General features: G+C 31.9%; 1 long non-coding RNA gene across 1 annotated transcript in view; it reads right to left on the bottom strand.

Moving 5' to 3' along the window:
* Positions 1-4,054: 4,054 nt before the first annotated feature.
* The window catches only part of LOC144317109 (uncharacterized), a 141,622-nt gene continuing 125,121 nt past the window's right edge, over positions 4,055-20,555 (bottom strand). Inside the window, exon 3 of the long non-coding RNA XR_013382991.1 lies at positions 4,055-4,423. This is a non-coding gene — a long non-coding RNA (uncharacterized LOC144317109). The remainder of the gene's footprint in view (positions 4,424-20,555) is intronic.

The following is a 20,555-nucleotide window of genomic DNA, read 5'->3' on the forward strand; positions in this document are numbered from 1 at the left end:
TTAACAATGCAATTACATTGGCCGAGATGATTCATGGGACAAATTAAAGCCCTGAATAAAGTGTTATTGTAGTCATTACCCGTCACTGTAAGCGAGCATTTTCACACTATTATATAAGTATTATGCAACATAAAGTTAATAGGGAAATAGTACTAACCATGTTTTTGCTTTTTTATTTTATTTATGTATATGAGTTTCCTTTGGTGTTTTAAGTAGTGAAATGAGTATAATGTATTATTGAAACCATTACTACAGAGTAATAATTCCTCATACTGTATTTAGGATTCATGCCCACTTTAGAATGATTGCATTTGCTGGCATGTTCCAACTTTGATCTGCCCAGTGTTTTTAGAATGCAAACATTATATGCAAGAAGGAGAATTTTGATCAAATTGTGTTATTATCAGAATAGCTTTTAATTAAGAGACAATTATGCCTATGGTATATATAGGTACATATGACAAATATCCTGCTTACTTTCTGTTTACTGACCATAGCTGCTCTGAATCCCTTTGCTACATCCTGACTGGCCCAATCAAGGAAATTTGGTAGCAATCAGGTGATTAGGCTGATAAAAGTGGCAAGAAATGACTTACAAGTTTGAAGATATGTATCTTCGATTTTCTGAACCCTCATTTAAATGTTAATAGTAATAACTATCTTAAGATGCATTAAAACTTTAATAAAACAGTATTTTTTCAGAAAAAAAATCTATTTCTTTAGTGATCTAGGTGAGGAGTTACAAAAGATGCTACGACATAAAGAACAATGTCTGAATACATAGAGCAGCTCTCCTTTTCTTCCACCGGTCTTTTCATTAATTGAAGTTATTATTCTGTTTCTAGCTTCCCAAAATTAACAATACTTGTAATAGAACTGAGTCTCACTCATCACCTAATACACTGTCCAGCAAAAAAAGGCAGAAATAAACATCATCTTGCTTTTTAAAGGCTAAACCAGAAAAGCTAGGATGGCCAAGTTGAAGATTCACTGTTTTATTATTGCAAGCTGATTACAAGGTAGTAAAAACATGTGGTTAAGTTAAATAAAGGATGATTTGAAAAAGCATAAGATTACTATATAAGTGTTAAGATGTAGTAGTTTCTTCAAATATTGAAGTTTAATACATTTATATTACATTTATGGTTAGATTACATTTAGTGTATATTTGTATCAGATAGTCAAAAATAAAAATTGTGAAATGTGCAAATATATATTTGTTGTTGTTTTTTAATCTCATAGAAACAATCTGCAATTCTTAAGAGAGGCCAGAGGGTTGTGAGCTTTATCAGAAGGTAGCTATTTGAATACTACTAGAGAAGTAGTCCCTCTTTTCTTCTTTGAGATATTAAAGTTTCATTTTTTTAATAAAAATATAATGATCACTACATTTTAGATAAAATCCTGGATTTATTCTTATTTGGAAGTAATTTTTATTGAAATATAATATATAGATATGTGTATAGATCATATATTTAAAATATATACATAACTACAAATATACGTAAATACAGATATATATATGTGTATGTAAAATATATGTACTTGCATTTGGATATAAACTGCTTACCAGATATATGGTGTAACAATATTTTTTCTTCTTGTATAGGCTGTCTTTTCAGTTTATTGATTGTTTCCTGTGCTATGCATAAGCTTTTTAATTTGATAGAGTCCCACACATTTATTTTAGCGTCTATTGCCTATCTTTTTGGTGTTGTACCCAAAAAAATCATTGTCAAGACCAATGTAAAGGAGCTTTTTCCCTAAGTTTTCTCCTACAAGTTTCAGGTTTTACATTTAATTCTCCAATCCATTTTGAAGTAATTTTTGTGAGTGGTGTTAGATAGGAGTCAGATTTTATTCTTTTGCATGAGAATATAAAGTTTACCCAACACCATTTATTGAAGAGACTATTCTTTCCTCATTGTATATTCTTGGCACCCTTATCAAAGATTAGTTGATGGCACGTGTATAGGTTTATTTCTGCATTCTCTTTTGGTTCAACTGGTCTGTTTGCCTGCTTTAATCCCAGTACCATGCTGTTTTGATGGCTGTCGTTTTGCAATATAGTTCAAAATCAAGAAGTGTGATGCCTCCAGCTTTGTTCTTCTTTCTTAAGATTTCTTTGGCTATTCAGGATCTTTTATGGTTTCATGCAAATTTTAGGATTGTTTTTGCTATTTCTGTAAAAGATATGTAATTTTGATAGGGATTGTGGTGAATCTGTAGATTACATTGGGTAATATGCCATTTTAACAATATTTATTTTTCTGATCCAAAAGCCTGGGGTACTTCTCTATAGATTTGTCTTTAATTTCTTTCACCAGTGCCTTATAGTTTTCAAGGTACAGGTCTCTCATCTCTTTGATTAAATTTATACTTAAGTATTTTATTGTTTCTGATGCTATTGTAAATGAATTGCTTTCTTAATTTCTCTTCCAAATAGTTTATCATTAGTGTATAGAAACACAACCAATTTATATATTGACTTTTTACCCTGCAACTTTACTGAATTCTTTTATTTTTCTATCAGATTTCTTGGTGGAGGCTTTAGGGCTTTTCTATATGTAAAATCATGCCATCTTCAACTCAATAGCAAAAAAGCAAATCCAATTTAAAAATGGGCAAAGGACTTGAATATACATTTTTCTAAAGACATACGAATGGCCAACAGGTAAGAACAAGTGCTCCATGTCACTCATCATTAGAGAAATGTAATCAAAACCACAATGACACATAGCCTCATATCTGTTACAATGACCATAATCAAAAAGACAAGAGTTGGGGCATCTGGCTAACATTCAAAAGAACTTGCAACTCTTGATCTTGGGGACAGAAGTTTGAGCACCACATTAGGATTAGAGATTACTTACATAAGTAAATGAACTTTTAAAATTGTTGAAAAAAAAGACAAGAGTTAACAAAGTTCTATAAAGGATGTAGAACAAAGGGAACTCTTTCACACTATTGGTAGGGATGTAAATTGGTACAGCCATTAGGGAAAACAGTAAGGCAGTTCCTCACAAAATTAAAACTCAAACTACCATATGGTTCAATAATCCCACTCCTGAGTATATATCTGAAGGCAATGAGATCAATATCTCAAAGAGATATCTTCCCTTCTATGTTCATTTGCCACCGTTATTCACAATAGCCATGAAAACTACTTAAATGTCATTTGATGGCTGGCTGGCTGGATGGATAAAGAAACTACACATGCAATGGAATATTATTCAGCCATTAAAAATAAGGAGATTTTTTTTAAAGAAGGAAATCTTGTTATTTGCAACTACATGAATGAAACTGGAAGCCATTACACCAAGTGAAATAAGTCACTTTTTTTTAAGTCACTTTTTTGAGAAAGTTTTTTGAGAAAGATAAATGCTAAGTGATAATACTTACATGTAAAATCAAAAATCAACCAAACAAACAATTTTATAGAAATGAGAAATGAGAAAGGTTACCAGGGACTGGGGTTAAGGAGGAAATGGGGGGATATAGGTTAAAGAGTACAATGTTTTAGTTATAAGATTAATAAGTTCTGAAGATCTAATGTTCATTATTGTGATTACAGTTAATAATCGAGTATTATATACTTGAAATTTGCTTAGGGTAGACTTTAACCATTCTCACTACAAAAAAAATTAATAAATGCATTAATTACATTGAGCTTGGTAAGTATTCTACAATGTAGAATTGTACACATATACAATGTATACGTGTATCAAATAATAATATTATACACTTTAAGTATATAAATTATATCTATCAACTATTCCTCAATAAAATTGGAAAATATATACATGTATTTATATAAATATATGTGTTTATAGATATACTTATGTATATAATGCATTTGTTTTATATATTTATATGTACTTATGTGTGTGCATATATTTTACATGTTATCTGTGCTCATTATATTTATATTTTGTATATACAAAAATATATATGAGCACAGATAACATATAAAATATATTCAGAAAAGCAGTGAGCTTTTTACGGGAAAGTGGATAGGCACTTCAGAAGCACTGGTTTCTCTCATGAAGCCTTTCAGATTTGTTCAAGGTAGTGGCTGTTTTGGGCTCCTTCCTAATAGTAGTCAGAAAGAACAAATGATTGAAGTCTATCCAAGGCATCCTACAGAACCACCATGTCTCTTACTTTGTTTTTGGCTCCTTTCTTTTTTCCACTCAGCAATTCTTTTGTTGGAATTTTTCATTAATATTGGCTTTGGAGTGTGGCTTCTCCCACACTCAGGGGAGAAGTTGCTATAATAACTTTTACTGAAGTTGGAGCATGTTTGTATTTGCCTTTAGTTAACAGGATCTTATGCTAGGTATCGCTATACCAGGACCAACTGTCTTGCAAATGCAACATCATCTTGATTTTACTTTTACAGACCAAGGATGCTGAGTTTTTCCTGTGAATAAAGATATACATTTAGAATATTTTTATGTCAAGGATTTTGATGTTTGATTTTTGACATATTAAAAATATTTATAAACACCTGATAAACATATCTTTAAAAAATTACTTATTTATGGTGGTGGGGAGGAGCAGAAGGAGAAGGACAGGCAGACTGCACTGAGCACAGAGCCCAGTGTGGGGCTCCATCTCATGACCTTGAGATCACGACCTGAGCCAAAACCAAGAGTCACACACTCAATTGACTGAGCCATCAAGTGCCCCCTACATCTAATAAAAATTTTATGAAAAGGTATAAATACAGGAAAATCCTGTGTTCTTGTTACATTGAGAAACTATTTAGAAGAGTTGTGTCCTTTTACAAAACTCTCAGATAAAATATACTTCCTATTTGAATAACAAACTTTCTTAATTTGATATTTTAAAATAAAAAGTGAGTAAGAATTACAAAGGTATTTCAAATAGGTGTAACAAATTCTCCTGACTTCTAATTTGGGATGTCAGCTGTTGCATTTTTCTACTTCTTTGACTTTCAAAATCCTACTGAAATCTAAAAAAGAATATTAAAATATTTAAGATGATTAATGTCCATTGTTTAAAAAGGGGTGATTATATGTTCCCTAGAAAACAATGTTAGTGGAAAGGTAAATTAAGCCAAATTAAAATAACAGTTTAACAACACATTTAAAAAATTAATAAGAGAATATTTAATATGTAACTATGTATGCCCAAAGATATTTACACATAATTATTACTTACAACAGTTAAAAAAAATACAGGCAGAAAAAAAAAAAAACTCTCATCAAATTGCTCAAATAATCTATGCCTTATGTACATTAAATTACTTTAAAAATATAGCAAATGAAGACTATAGTAAACTATTCAGCCATTTAAGATATAAGTATATGCATTGTGTTAAATAAGCACTCAAATGCATGTGTATGCATATGTGTGTATTTTTCTAAGTCCAAAATATGTGCTAAAATTAATTTGTTTTGGCAGTTAAAGAGACAAATTACAGAGTAGTCTTATAAGAGGTTTTAAACTTTGTAAACTTATTTTCAATGAATAAACACATATTACTTTTATTGGTAGCTAAAATAAATGAATTTCCATTTTCAAAAATATAGATACATAAGCCATTTAATGTTATTAGATATTATACATTTATCCATTTAATTTATTCATAATCTATTACAGATCTTCCTTGCCTTTGGAGGCCAGCCCAAGGTAGGTTACAAGGATCAAGAAGTAAGACGCTGATAAGGATGAATTAGAGGACTGGGGGTTAGGTGAGGTCATTGTGCACTGGAGATTTGTAGAGATTAGTTATGGTCACAAAGGGAAAGCATGGGGCTTATTGTTTTCCATAGATATTTTCTGAGAACTTATTTTATTGATTTATTCTTTAGTCCTATGTGAATTCTTTAGCCTTATCAGAAGTACTTAAAATCAATGTTCAAACAGACTCAAGGCACTGGGTCACTCATGTGGTTGCAGGGTTCTGTTCTACCAGATAAGAGAGTATGGAAGGGCAGAGGAACTTCATTTCCTTGGTTAGTGACCCCAGAGGGCAGATTCTCCCATTAAGTCTTTGGTTTCTAGATCTTTAAGACAATCTCCCTGTGTTTCTCTGAGTATTGAAAAGCCTCTCTGATGTATGTCTTGAAATACTCCCAAGGCTCTCCAAGGCATTTTTGTAACTACATACCACATGACTTACCTCAGGGTTATACTTGTTCCTAAATTTTCTGGTAGGAAAATCAAGAGGCCAGTTCATTTTGTCATTTGAGATATTCCCTTATAGGGGGGTGAATAAAGAATACAACACTTAACAGTCTTTTGAGTACTGATTCTGCCACTTTCTTGTTCTAAACCCTTGAACAAATCTTCACTATCATGAGCCTTAAATTCTTCTATTAGATGCAGATAACAATAGTATTTACCTCATAGGAATTTTGCAAGGATTAAATAAGGTAATATATGTAGAGAACTTAGAACTATGATTGGTGTATGTAGTACATGCTTAATATTTCCTTAAGAAATATATTTTCAAATATTTTTAAATACCAAAACAATAATTATGTTTTTCAGATGTAAATAATAGACTTTCAATGAAAGTTATCTTATGCTAAATACTCTATGGGGCTCATTTATCCTAATACATATTAAGGATCAAGACCATGAAGCTGTCATTGTTTAGGGAAAGATGATACAACATTCTTCATTATATGCCTTTCTTTTTAATTGTGTAACACTATTATGCAGGTTATTGTACAGTGTATGAAAATACAGATTATTTTATGTGTAGTCAGTATGTTACTCTCAAGAAGTGTTTTAATTGTGTAAAACTGAACTTGTTAAAATATCTATAGTATATTGGACAGTACTGCCATTAGAGAAATACATCATGGAAACCACTCCTGAGAAATATAGTGGATTAATATATTATCTAGCTGAGATATTGCCATAAAGATATATTAGAAAAACACATTCAAATGAGTCACTCAGAAGCTATTACTCCAAAATGAAAATTAAATGGGCAATATTTGTTATCCTTCCTCATTCCTAATTGTGCCTGATGTTGCTGGCCACAGTTCTATACTTCCTTGGTGTTATTTGTTCTTTTCCTATTTTCATAATCTTTCTTTTCACTCACAGCTCCCTTTTCTCTCCTTGTAAATTACATTTTTTTTCTCAATGAGGACCCTTTGTAAAGTTTCATTTTACTTATACTTTCTTCCCTTTGTGAAATTACTTTGTATTCGAAACTCTATGCTATGTTTCTCTAATTAGTACTTCTTGTCTAGTTTGGGATTCCAATTTTTATACCAATTTAATACCCTATATATTAGACCTAGCTACTATGTCACCCAGACTCATTGCACTTTAATCCAAATCCTTTACCTACTCTTAAAAATTAATTACCATATTCCCTGAGTTTCTCTATTTTTGCCAATTATACCTTCTAACCTATTCTAGTCCATGTGCTAATAATGACTCAGGGCACACTGAGCCTTAAGCCTCAAGCAGTGACCTCTCTCATGGGTATTTGCTCAGACTTTGCTCCTGTTCTTTCAATTGGCTGGCTATTGCCTCCTCTCATCTCTTTATCTTTGTTCCTTTGTCTGAGTATTGTAACTAGTGGTAGGTTGCAGGCTTATTTTATTTTGGTAAATGATATAAATAATGTGCTTGATACATAGTATGTGCTCAATAAATGTTAGATGTTATAAATTTCTTTATAGCTTTTCTCTTCATATTGACTCTCAAGTGCCTTTCACACATCTCTCCCAATGTTTTCTGCATTCTCATATTCCATGTGTTCCTTGTGTTTTGCCACACTTTCCACTCAAGCAATGTTCAGTTTTGCTAGCAACTTGCCTCAATGTGACCTGCATTGTTTGGACTAGCAAGTGACAGCTACTATTATTGTTCAGGTTTCTAAATCTTGAAAACTGGTTGGGCATTTTTAACTTCATTAAGTAAGTTACTCTATATAAGGATTTATAATTAAATATAGCATTTTTTACTGCATAAAATTCTAAGGAATTACCTTCTAAAGAAAGGACTTATCTCAAAATTATTACTGCTTTTGATGGATCTAAAAGAATTGTATATTGTAGGATAGGGTGTGAGAAACATTGCTGTGAGTGCATGTGAAATCTGATAAAGAGGAACATAGACATTTCTACATCTCCTCAAGTAACAGGACCCCAGTGGCTACATCAGCTTCCTTCTACTGCCAAGTAGGCTAATTCTACACAGTGATGAGTAGAGCTAAAAAAAAAAAATTAATTAGATGGGGAATATAGATAAAATGCATAGATTCCTGCCCTAGGAAAGGACATTTAAGGTTAGCTACCTTAATAAATTCTTAGAAAATTCAGGCATATATATGTATTTATATTAAGTTGAAATTAATACTAACAAGAATCATACTGGATTGCACTTTTGGAAATTATATAGGAAATTATTTGTTGAAAGAGAATATCATTTTAGGGCGTCATTATTCATACACCTGTAAAGTACCCTCCAATTACATCTGAGTTGGTTTCTGACCTGCTTTAACTAACAGAATACAGAAGAATTGAAGGCATGCCTGCTGAGTATCAAAGCCATAAAGAAGGCCTAGCAGATTTTGTTTCCGTGCTTGGGGATATACTAGCCAACCTGTGAGAAGTCTGACTGCCCCAAGGCTCCCTTCTCCATACTGTGAGGAAGCCAACCTACCCAACTGGAGAGACCACATTAAGAATAACCCAAGACCCTAGACAGCAGCCTTAGCTGAGTTGTCACTTGGCAGCCTGTACTCTCTCCAGGAGTGTGAGAGAAGTAATCTAAGATGTAGATTGCCCAACCCCAGTAAAGCCACCCTAATGATATCATGAGGGACCACAGATGAGCTGTCACTGCCCAAACTACAGAGCTGTAAGCAAATAAAGGTTGTAGTTTTTACTACTTACTAAGTAGTCTTGAGGAAATTTATTATGCAGCCATAGATAATGAAAACATTTTTTCTTGTCTATATTATTGAGGTATTTAAATTAAGCTATGACTGCCAGAGTTAATGTGATTTCTTTTGAAATATATCTTAAAAGTACATTTGTGAAGTTTTCAAGTAGTAAAGCAAATTGTTTTTTTGTTATTACACCTTGCTGTGAGATTTATGGCTAATAACCATTCTAGAAGTATGGAGTAATTTATAGTTGTATGAGTAGGACACTGAAGTAGGATCTTGCCTGTTTAACTATTAGTTTGATATACAGCATAATTAACTAAGTGGTGGCAATAAAATTACATAGCCATGTAATAATTCATTTTGTGTTCATATACCATGTCCAATTTTTTCTATGTTAACCTTTAACCTGTATTTTATCACTCACATTATGAATTTATACAAACAGATGCTCATTTTATTTTATTTTTTAATTACATGAGGGATCTGGCATTATTATTTATGTAACTATTTTAGTAAGCTGTAGCTTTAGAACATTGCTGCTGAAAAAGAAAAACATTGCTACTGAAAACACTTTACTATAAAAAAAGAGTCGTATTTCAAAATTAATGTCAAAATAAATTATTAAATTATAGCATTATTTAAACGTGAATCATAATATATATGCACATGCAATAATAGAGAAATAAAAGGAATAAGAAACAAATAACTGTTGATAATACTTATATAACCATTTGTAAAGCATGTTTGTGTAGGGTGATGTAGGAGCCATTGTCACCAGCCAGTGTTTCCTAATGACCAATCTGTCCTTTTTTGAATATGGATGTGCTGATGGATAGATGATCAGATCACATCAATTATCTACTTTCTTTAGAATTAAAAAAATAGAATTTGATAAACAGAGAACATGATTTTTCTGATCTATAAGATTTCATGTTTCACTCATGTCTATTTATATAATACTTACGTGGAAATATGTGTAACTGAAGCAAAAATAAATAAAGATAATTTTATTTTAAGATATATATAGATATATGAATATCTATATCTATATTATAAAGTGTGTGACTTTTCCTTTATTCATTTAGGCCAATAGGTTAGCATTTACTAGGCTACATCTTCTTTTTATTAAAATGGTCCAATTCCTTGTGTAAAACAACTAGTTTGGGGGATTCCTGGGTGGCTCAGTGGTTGAGCATCTGCTTCAGCTCAGGGCATGATCCTGGAGTCCAGGGATCAAGTCTGTATGGGGCTCCCCCAGGGAGCCTGCTTTTCCCTCTGCCTCTCTTTATGTGTCTCTCATGAATAAAAAAAAAAAAAAAAAAAAAAAAAAAAAACTAGTTTGGTAATTTTTAGAAGTTTTGTTGTGACATTTAGATGAGTTCAGCCTTAGGTAAACGGATATATTTGTATACACCACTTTACTTTTCCTTCATTTTTAAAAATTTTAATTTAAGGTATATTTTCCAAACATAAATGAGGCAGAGCTAACAGAGGCTGAAAATGTTACAGTGCAGTGATGATCATGTATATTCGATTTGTGTGCTCTCACTGTATTAATGTTCTTTCATTTTCCCCAGGGTTAGAAAGCATTTACTTTATTTTATATATTTGCCTCTTCTGTTCATAATTATTTTACCTGTGGTCTTTAGTACTCTATTGGAAGAAACTGGAACTAATAATAATTTTGATTCATAGCACAAATAAATTTCTAGTGATCATAATTAAGAAACTACCCTGATTCTTACTTGACATAGCTCTATAGAGGTTTTGTTGATTGTAGCAAAAATAACTTCTTTTTCAATTTCCTTAATTTCTTGCAGTTTCTATTTAGAGAGTGATACTCTTAAAAACTGCCACTAAGGCTCTATTACGGTTCTGCTGGGGGTTTAACTTATTAGATTTGGACCTAACCTTATCAAACGAGCTTCTAACTAATGATTATACTCTAAAGACCACTTTCACACTAATTGGCTTTCCCTGTTTAATTGTTTTACAAAATTGATAATTTAGTAGAAATATAATAAGCCTTTAATATTTTAGATAATTTGGCCCCTTTGTGGTCTTTAGAGGGTTCTCACTTAATAGAAAATTGGAATGCACATTGTGAAATTTAGGTCTTGCTTTCAGCACATGATCTGTAAAGACTAGAGGACAGTATAAAGAAGATTTTGATAATGCTATGGTTTTGCCATAGATGTTGAAATGGTTATACTGAATATTATATATTTTATCTTAAATTTTGAACTGCATAATAACACTAATTGGAAAGTATTTGGCATGGGGATTTTAAATAATAATGCAAGTTTTAAAAAGGCTATTTAATAAATTCTTAATTTCCAATAGAGCAAAAAATCTATATTCCACATTTCATACATTAAGTTTGTGTCATTATTTACACAATTTTACTTTACAAAAGCAGGATTTGTTTCCTGATTTCCAGAATAATACATTCTGCTGAACCATACTAACATACCAGTTTGAAGATTCTTGAGTTACTTTAAAATACTTACTGGCGCTGTTCATTTCTGAACCGCAAATGAAGAGTTGCTCTAAATGTTTTTCCTAACATTTGCTCATGAAGTTGTAGTGTGTGATAGAAAATTACTTATTCTATTGTTTTATAATCATTTTTATGTCCTTACTTGCATTTAGGAAATGGGCTCTGTAAGGACAAAACCTGGTACTAGTTTAGCAGGAAATGCCTTGGGACTTGCTGAGAACTTCTATCCCAATGAAACACTCTGTTTTCTCTCAGCGGAGTGGAAATGGGAAATCAAAAATATATATAGTCAACAGTATAAAGTATAGTAAATATGCCTTGATTATATTTCTCTTTTGAACAAAAAACATATTTTCTTATTTAGATAGAATATAAAACAGAGAATGGCCATCCTACGATGTTTGTAGTAAATCCTACCACAAGTTTTGTCATTGCTATGTCCATGAAATAAAAGTTGTTTGTTAGAAGAGAAATGGAATAAAAAACTTAAGAGTGTCACCCTTTTCTACTTTCTTTGGCTAAATTTGGGAAAATATTCTTTTATTGGGGGAAAGGTGGTTGGTTGCTGGATTGATTTTTCTAAGTTTCATGTATGCACATGAAAGATAATTTTGGATTTAATGACAAAGTGAAATAAATAGCTCTTATAACCATACTTTCATTTTAAGCATTTAATAGGAGTAAAATAATATTGAACACTAAAGAATAAAATAGTCATATTTCATAAAAACAAATCAGAGATCAAATATCTTGACAGTTTTCAAAAGGAAATTGTTGTGCTATATTATCTTAATGTCAATTTTTGTTCCTTACAGAGTTGTCCTAAAATTTAGATGCATATTTTCTTCTTTTAGACACTAATTCCATCTACACACTCTCAGTAGCAAACTTAGTCTCTAAATATTTTAAAATTGCCCCAAATTTCAGAAAACCAACATATGGAATTTCAAATAATACAACTGTAGATATGATTTAGATGTAGTTTAGAATATTGTACAGCATGATCCATAGGGTACATCCCACCAGATACACCATCTAATCTCAGAACCCAGCAAATGCCATCAATAAAGCAAGAAGTGAAGTTAATTACAGGCTTCCATTCAGGGTCCTTTTGCCACTGGTGGCCCATTATAATGAATCATTCTTCAAATTGAGAAGAGATTGACAGAAATTTTATAAACTTTTCACTCCCCATGTCTTCCCAGTGTAATAAGTGCCTGCTGTACACTGGGAAAGTGATTAAATATCAATTTCATGGAAACCTGGGAATAATGTTTAAAAGACTAATGAGACACTATTTTTACTGCTTAGGTACTGTGACTCCCCCATGAGTCAGAAGAACGCCTGTCATTCTAATTAGTCATCATTCGGCCAGGATTTTTTTTCTCTTTCTCTCTTAAAGGTCCCTAATTGGGTTATTTAAGAATTTTAAACTTAGTACATTAGTGGGAGGAATGTTCTTGTAAGATCAATATGATTGCCATGTCAAAATTCTTTTGATTTTTCACACCAGAGGTAAGAGGTAATTTTTATTTGAAAAATACCATTTGTAATAAATCCATTTCCAACTGACTTTATTGCCAACATGAAACTTACTTTATTAAAAATTAGATTTTTAAATGCCTGAAAATGGTTCTAGTATCAAAATTATGACTATTCCCTTGTATTTGATATGCATTTAAAATTATTATTCCAATTATTCTGTCTATTTGAGTAAAGGGAGCACAATACATCTCCTATAATAATATCTGAACTAGAACCAGTTCCTACAAAAGTAAAAGCAGATAATTTCTTTCTCAAAAATTAAAATGAATTGACTACTTGTAATAGATGAAATGCTCTAGTTTCAGGAGAATTTGAAAACTTTTTAAAAGCTATATCATTATCTTTCTAAAACAGTCAGAGACTAGAGTAATCTTTTCATGGCCAATGAATGGGTTGGTACTCACCCAGATGCTCAGAGAGACATAAAGAGCTTTACTCATATATACCTTCAAAACAATTTTCAAATTTATATGGTATAATAAATATACACTAGAGTTATTTAACCTCAGAGGTAGAAGAGACCTAAGACATAATTTACTTTATTCTCCCATCCAGAGCTTTAACCCACTCTGGTGGCCTTTGCAAAGTTAGAAATATACTTCCCCTTACCTCCAGGTTTTTAATGGTTTTGTTTTGTTTTTTGTTTGTTTTTGTTTTAAATCTAGTAGGGACTAGGGCCCCTGGTGACTCAGTTAAGCATCCCACATTTGATTTTGGTTCAGGTCATGATCTCAGGGTCATGAGATCCCAGCCAGCCTCAGGCTCCATGCTCATCACAAACTCTGCTTGAGATTTTCCCTCCCCAACCCGCTCCTGTGTGCATTCTTTTTCTAAAATAAATACATAATCCTTTAAAAAAAAAACACTTAAGTAGGGACTGACATTTATCTTTACTAAAGTTCTTGTTAGATATGACCCACCGATCCAACTTGTAAAAATGGCTTTTTGCATACAGTTATGCTACCTGAATATCAGGTATTCCTTCCAGCTTTGTGCCAACTTTGAACACTGCCTTGGTAATGTCCTAAATAAAAACTTCGAAGAGATAGTGTTATGATTTCTGTTCAAAATGATGTTGATGTGTGCATAAACCTGAATTTTCAATCAATTACTAATCTACTTAAGAGTATTTTCTTGCAATTCACATTCTCTGTTTTTTCTGCAAGGCTTTTTTTTTTTTTTTTTATGAGAGGCTTTGGAAAATGTTTTACAAAAAAAAAAAAAATCTAGAAATGCCTGTGAATGGCCTCTCACAGTCTAATAACTCTATTAAAAGGCAAATGTCATCTGACATCAGTGATTTCTTCTAAAACTTTTTTTTTTTTTTTTAATTGGGACATTTCTGTTTCCAACATTCTGGCTTCTTTCCCATTTTTCATGTATAGTCAACATAGGCATAGGTCAACAAAATTATCTGTAATTTTCTCTGTACTCTCTTATATGAATCACTCAGGCAAACAGGCATGAGTTCATTCATAGGAGCTAAATTCTCTTGCAATCACCTCAGTGCTAACAATTACCTTAACGTTACTTCTTTTCAAAGTTAAATGTATATTCTAAAAATACACACCCAGAGAATAACTGAATTAAGCTTTCCTTTTTAAACAATATAAAACTAAATACTCATTAGAGGAAGTATAATAAAGAAAATTTAAAGAAATAAACAAGTAAAACTGAACTTAGAGAATGCAGGGCCACACATTGATACCTACTTAAAATTTCTAGGTTTTTGGAGCTGTAATTTTTCAGATAAAGATATCAATAATCAATCTATTAAAAATACATAAGAATGATAGGAAAAAAACTAGCTCAGCTTTGAAAAATAACAAAATTAAATTTACATTTTTTACATACACATGTATATAAAATGCTCTATCTATCTATCTGTCTATCCTAGACATGTGAATAAACTGGATCATATATTAGGTATCTCATCAACAGTGCTTTGAGTTATACCAATTCTGTTATAAAACACCCTAGTGAAGACATTACCTTAAACTTGATAATACATTTTGGACTTTTCCCTCTTGGTTACTGCTAATTACTGAGATATTATTCTCTGAATTGGGTCATTTGGGAAAATGTGTGCAAAACACACACATTTTTACCAATTCATGTGATTTGGTACAGCTGCTATGTTTTCTTAAATTTACTTCATAAGAATCATTAATTTAAATAAGATGTCCCGTAACATGATTTATTTTTTTTTTTACTACATCTTTTTGTTTATTTTCATATCATCCATGGGCTGGAATAATCTACTAAATTATGCTGAATGTTGAGATGTAGGACAGATTTTGCCAACAAAATTGCTTCTTCCCTTGAGCAATCAGATATTAAAATTGTATAAAAACTATGATAAATGTTTCACACATTTAAAATAGTCAGAACTATTGAAAGACTTCTCCATTCTCTGAGTCTGAGAAACTAACATGCACCACGTTCCTGGCAGACTTATTTCCTGGCATTGTATTGATTTTGATCCCTAAGTATGTGATCATCATTATTTGAAAATTTTTAAAAACTAATTTCCAGCACTTAGTTTTAGCAAAGTACCATGTTCTTTGTCTCAGTTAAATTCAAAACAATTATATGAAACACATTTTCAAAAATAATATGGCCTAAGTGTGATTATGGCCCTTGGAAAAAATGTTCTTGTTATCTTTCCTGTACCTATAATTTTAACCATCTTTTTCTTACAAAGTGAAACCAATGTTATAATTTTTTTCAGGATATTCAGGTTTTTATAGATTTTCCTCACATATATATTCAATTATTTGAATCAAATTTGCTTAATCAGGTACTGCCTAAGGGAGTAATTGCATTCTTGCATAACTCTTCTGAATTTGTATCACTGGTAAATTAGAGAGTTTAATAAGGGGGCTATATTTCAGTAGTTAAAAACTTACTTTTATTTTCAATTTGTAAATAATGTATAGTGACTTGATGGCTTTTCATGATCATTATAGTGCTTGTTTGGAGATTTTCAATAGAATATATGAATTTTTAATGCAGCATTTACAGATATAAGGTCATCAGTTAGGAAAAAGTCAGGAAGAATTTAGTAAATGACCAGATATAAAGTAATGAATGAGGAGGCATATTTAAATGGAAGATCAGTTTCACAAAGCAGTCTATTCTGCAGGTCCTATAAGGTTATGTTAATTGGTTTCCTCACTTCGCAATTTCAGTGGTGTAGAGAAACAATTCAGACAAAATGGCCAAGGAAATGAAAATTCTTACAGGGGTAGATGCTTTTGCATATGTGAATTTTTTCCCCCTCTATTTACCCTTATCTTTAGCTGTTTATTCATTTCAAGGACAAAATCACTTGATTTTCCAAATAGGTCACCTACACTTTGTGAAAATTTCTAACAACTGATTAATGGAGAAACAACATGGTGCATATTTGGATGGTGGCTGAGTGTTGATTTCCTGCCTGCTCAGTGCTCTGATTCCACATCTCCTTTTGTCTGCATACTATTGGAAAACACAATCAAGATGTTCTAATCGCCTTAGCATTCTTAGGCTTACTAGCAAGTGCACAATATATTATGAACAGATGTTCAGCTTAGCGGGAAGTCTCACTAAAGACCTGATATCCTGATCTTTTCCAGAAAATGTATAGCATCTGGCATGTTTGAAATAGAACTGCTCTCATTTATTCATCCATGGAATGATACTCCTGTGTGTTTAGTTACTATGACTCACTTTTCTGGGGATGACTTAACTCAATTTTTCTCATGAGAAATAGCTTAGAAGAATTGTCAGGGAAAATACATGAAATTAGAAAATGGCATCATATGTTAAGACCATAGCTGGCAGCAGTATTCCCTCTATTTTGATTTTGGGTTGATCACTAGCATTTTCAGAATACTGTATTTCAGGCCCGTTTCACATATAGGCTATGGAACAAGGTGAATTTCAAAGAATTGATCATTTTACTCATGTTCTCATCTTTCCTAAATATTCATTCCTTTGTGAAGCACATTAAAATTTGCTTCATCTTTTTAAAATGTCATTCAGGAACATATTCATAGAACTGTTGTTTTATCACTTTGATTTTCTTAAACCAGCTTCAAGTATTTTAAAGTTGTTGAGACTCAGCTGCAACAGCCTGCATCTACTATTACATTTTCATTACATTGCCCTGGAATTCAGTTGTGTGTAATTAGTAAATTGTTTTATAGAACACATCAGACAATATTAGATAATGACTAAACAATCATCATTAAATTTTCTACTTTTAAATTGAGAAGCAGCATCCCTAGGAATTGAAAAAAAGTAAAAATAGGGGTGTCTTTAAAGTTATCCCTAATACATTTCCAAACCTCTTAAAATATCTCGGACATACAAATTACTTTTTTTTCAGATGTTCCACATATTCAATTTGTGGAAAAAAATAAATGTAGATGAGAAAGAGAAGGAGAAAGAGAAAGAGAGAGAGAGAGAGAGAGAGAGTCATAGTCTCACAGTTACTGTGACAAGAGACAAGACCTGGGAGTGAATCGGGAAAACTGACTGAAGACATCAGTATGTGATTGATTCTTTTGTCAAAAACACAAAAGCAAATAATAATATGGTGGAAACCCAAGAAAAACAGAAATTAAAAAACAGACTAAAAGAAAAGAGACAAGGAAAAAAATATTGACATGTAATGTGAATTAACTGAAGTAAAAAGGGACTTTGGAGGTATCAAAGTTGATCAAATAAAATACCCAAGCCATCATTTCAAAGTTCAATTTTTCCTGTAAGACACCAAACACTAAATTACACATGTTTATCCACTATGTTTATTTTATTGTCTACCTCCTAAGCAGAACTAGTAGATAGAGCTAGCTATGGAATATAATGCATTCTAAAATATATGTTTAGGATTAGATATAATTGTGAGTGAAAGAAACTCTGGCTTAATCAAGATTAAAATTTATTTCCTTCTTACATATAGGTTCACATCAGCATCTTAAGGACTGGTATGGTCTGCATTATTATCAGGTGTATCTTATTACCCATTATTTCTTTCTCATACTCAAAATTTAGATTTTAAATGACTTTTCAGTTCCAGTCAACATGTCTATAATTGCAACTAGCAAGAAGGAGGGAAATGGAAGGAATTTGGTATATTTATCCCTTCTAGAAACGTTTTCTAGAAGTTGCATATGCCATTTGTTTTTACAACCCATTGGCAAAAATTTACATGTCCCTTAGTTGCAACGCAGATTGTACATCATAGTATTTTTCTCAAGGTAGCTATATGCCCTGATAGGCATGAGGAGTTGTAGTACCATAGAAGATGAGACTAAACCTTGGGAAACAAATAGCAGCATCTATCACAGGTGTATTTTAAAAATATCTGTTAATTATGAGTAAAGAGACATTAGGAGGATAAAAGGCATAAGCTTTGAAGTGCAATTGGAGTTAATCACATATGGTTTGAAATTTCTGAAAATAAGATTATTAAGGATTATCATATTGATTTTTCCATAAGTACAGAACTTAGAATGTAAAAATTGCATCTTTTTAAAAATTCTGAAGCTTTGAAAATTGTCAATGAAAGCCATACTCTGTTTATGACTCATTTGGAACACTTTTATAAAACTGGTCTTAGGAAGGAGATTAGAAATTGTCACATCTCTGTCCCAATCTTAATTGGAATTTTCAAATATTTTTATGAGCAAATGCAATCAAATAAGCCATGATTTTTCCCAACTACAATTTTGTCACTTTAAATACAGACACAACATTAGAAAGCTACTATAGTCCATCAAAAAGAATGAATAAACCATGAAGCTGAAATATAATTTTGTGCTCTTTTCAGAAAACTCATTTCTGAATGCAATCTAGACCCTGAATAGTTTTACAATGCCAGTGAGATTGGTCTATTTATGATACTTACCATATTCAAACTTAGCATTTTTTCAGGAATTGTCTTCCTAATTTTTAAAGGAGTAAGTTTAGTTTGACTACTCTTACATGTAGTATTCCATCAGATAAAATCTTGAGTTTGCAAATACCAATGATTTTAAGAGTAGCCATTCTCAATGGTGAAGACAAAAGGGCCTGCCCCAGAACCACCTGAAGAGTGTATTTAAACTTCATTTTTCCTTTCCTGTCCAGATTCTGATATACCTCCCACCAATGGGTGTGTGTGTGTGTATGTGTGTGTTGGGGGAGTAGTGAAGAGTGATTTAAATTTTCCTTATTCAATAACATTCACCCGCTTAAGAATATGATTTGTCTTGTTCTGCTCAATTTTCACTTGATTTATTTAGTTAAGAATGATTTAATATAAATTTATTGTGAGTCATTTTCTCATTCATAATTAACACTAGTATGTACAAAAATGCACATCTCTCTCCTTTCTTCCTATCTATCATCATCATTATCATTATTCATGCCTCTTTCTCTTTTTTTAAAGATTTTATTTATTTATTCATGAGAAACACATAGGTAGAGGAAGAAGCAGGCTCCCTGCGGGGAACTCATTGTAGGACTCAATCCCAGGACCCTGGGGATCACAACTTGAGCCAAAGGCAGATGCTCAACCACTGAGCCACCTAGGCATTCTATGCATGCCTCTTTCTATCATTCTGTCCCAAACTAGTTATCACTTGAAACACCTCCTCTAATTCCTTTCCAGATCTCCTGTCTGTATTTATCCCAAACCAACCTCACTCGTATACAACTCCACTCTTACATTGAGAATATCATTATTTTAGGCAGTCAGTGAATTCCTTATCATGCCCTTACTCTTTATTCTCTCAGATATTCTAGTCTAGAAGACCAATGTCACTGTCATCCTTCATCTACCCGCTTTTTTGAAGGTTTCCATACTTGGGTATATGGTTCTATGACCTAATCCTTGACCTAATCCTTCATCTACCCACTTTTTTGACCTAATCCTAATCCTTCATCTACCCGCTTTTTTGAAGGTTTCCATACTTGGGTATATGGTTCTATGTGCTTTTGGTTTTAGGTCATTTTCCTATCTATAATTCACAGGAAGAGGTTGAGATGAGCTTCAAAGAATGTAGCAGAATGAAGCCAAAATCACTAGTGGGCAGATGGCAAGAGTCAGGACAGATGGAAAACTGAAACCAAATTCTCAGAGAAAGAACATAGCATTTGATTAATTTAAGAAAAAAATTAAAGGAGGGAAGGGTTATCATTTATTTCTCACTCTCATTTTTTCTCACACAAACTGTAACTTAAAGTTTAAGAAACCTGCTATGAAAGACAAAACAAAAATCCATGTATCTGCCAACAAAAATTAAAATAGTAATGTTTTCTTGTATCTGTCTCACATTTTTTTTCTTCTTAAAAATATTGTTGAGTTAAAGACCACTGTTTTGATCCCGTCTCATGCCTCTCCCTCCCTTGAGGCAATCACAATCTAGATTTTGTTAGTTATATATTCAGGGAAATTTATGCTCTTATGTATTGATTAAATATAACATATTATTTTTTATATTTGTATATCTTTTCATCTTTTTGTATTAACTCTTAAAAGTTAAGAATTGTCATTTGCTAGGAAGTTTCTGGAATTGTCTGGAAATAACGTCAATGAAAAATTATCATCTTTTGGAACATTTTAAAATAAAATAAAATACTTAAAATGTG

The sequence above is a fragment of the Canis aureus genome, chromosome 7, assembly GCF_053574225.1.
Source record: "Canis aureus isolate CA01 chromosome 7, VMU_Caureus_v.1.0, whole genome shotgun sequence".
In the NCBI taxonomy this organism is placed as follows: domain Eukaryota; kingdom Metazoa; phylum Chordata; class Mammalia; order Carnivora; family Canidae; genus Canis; species Canis aureus.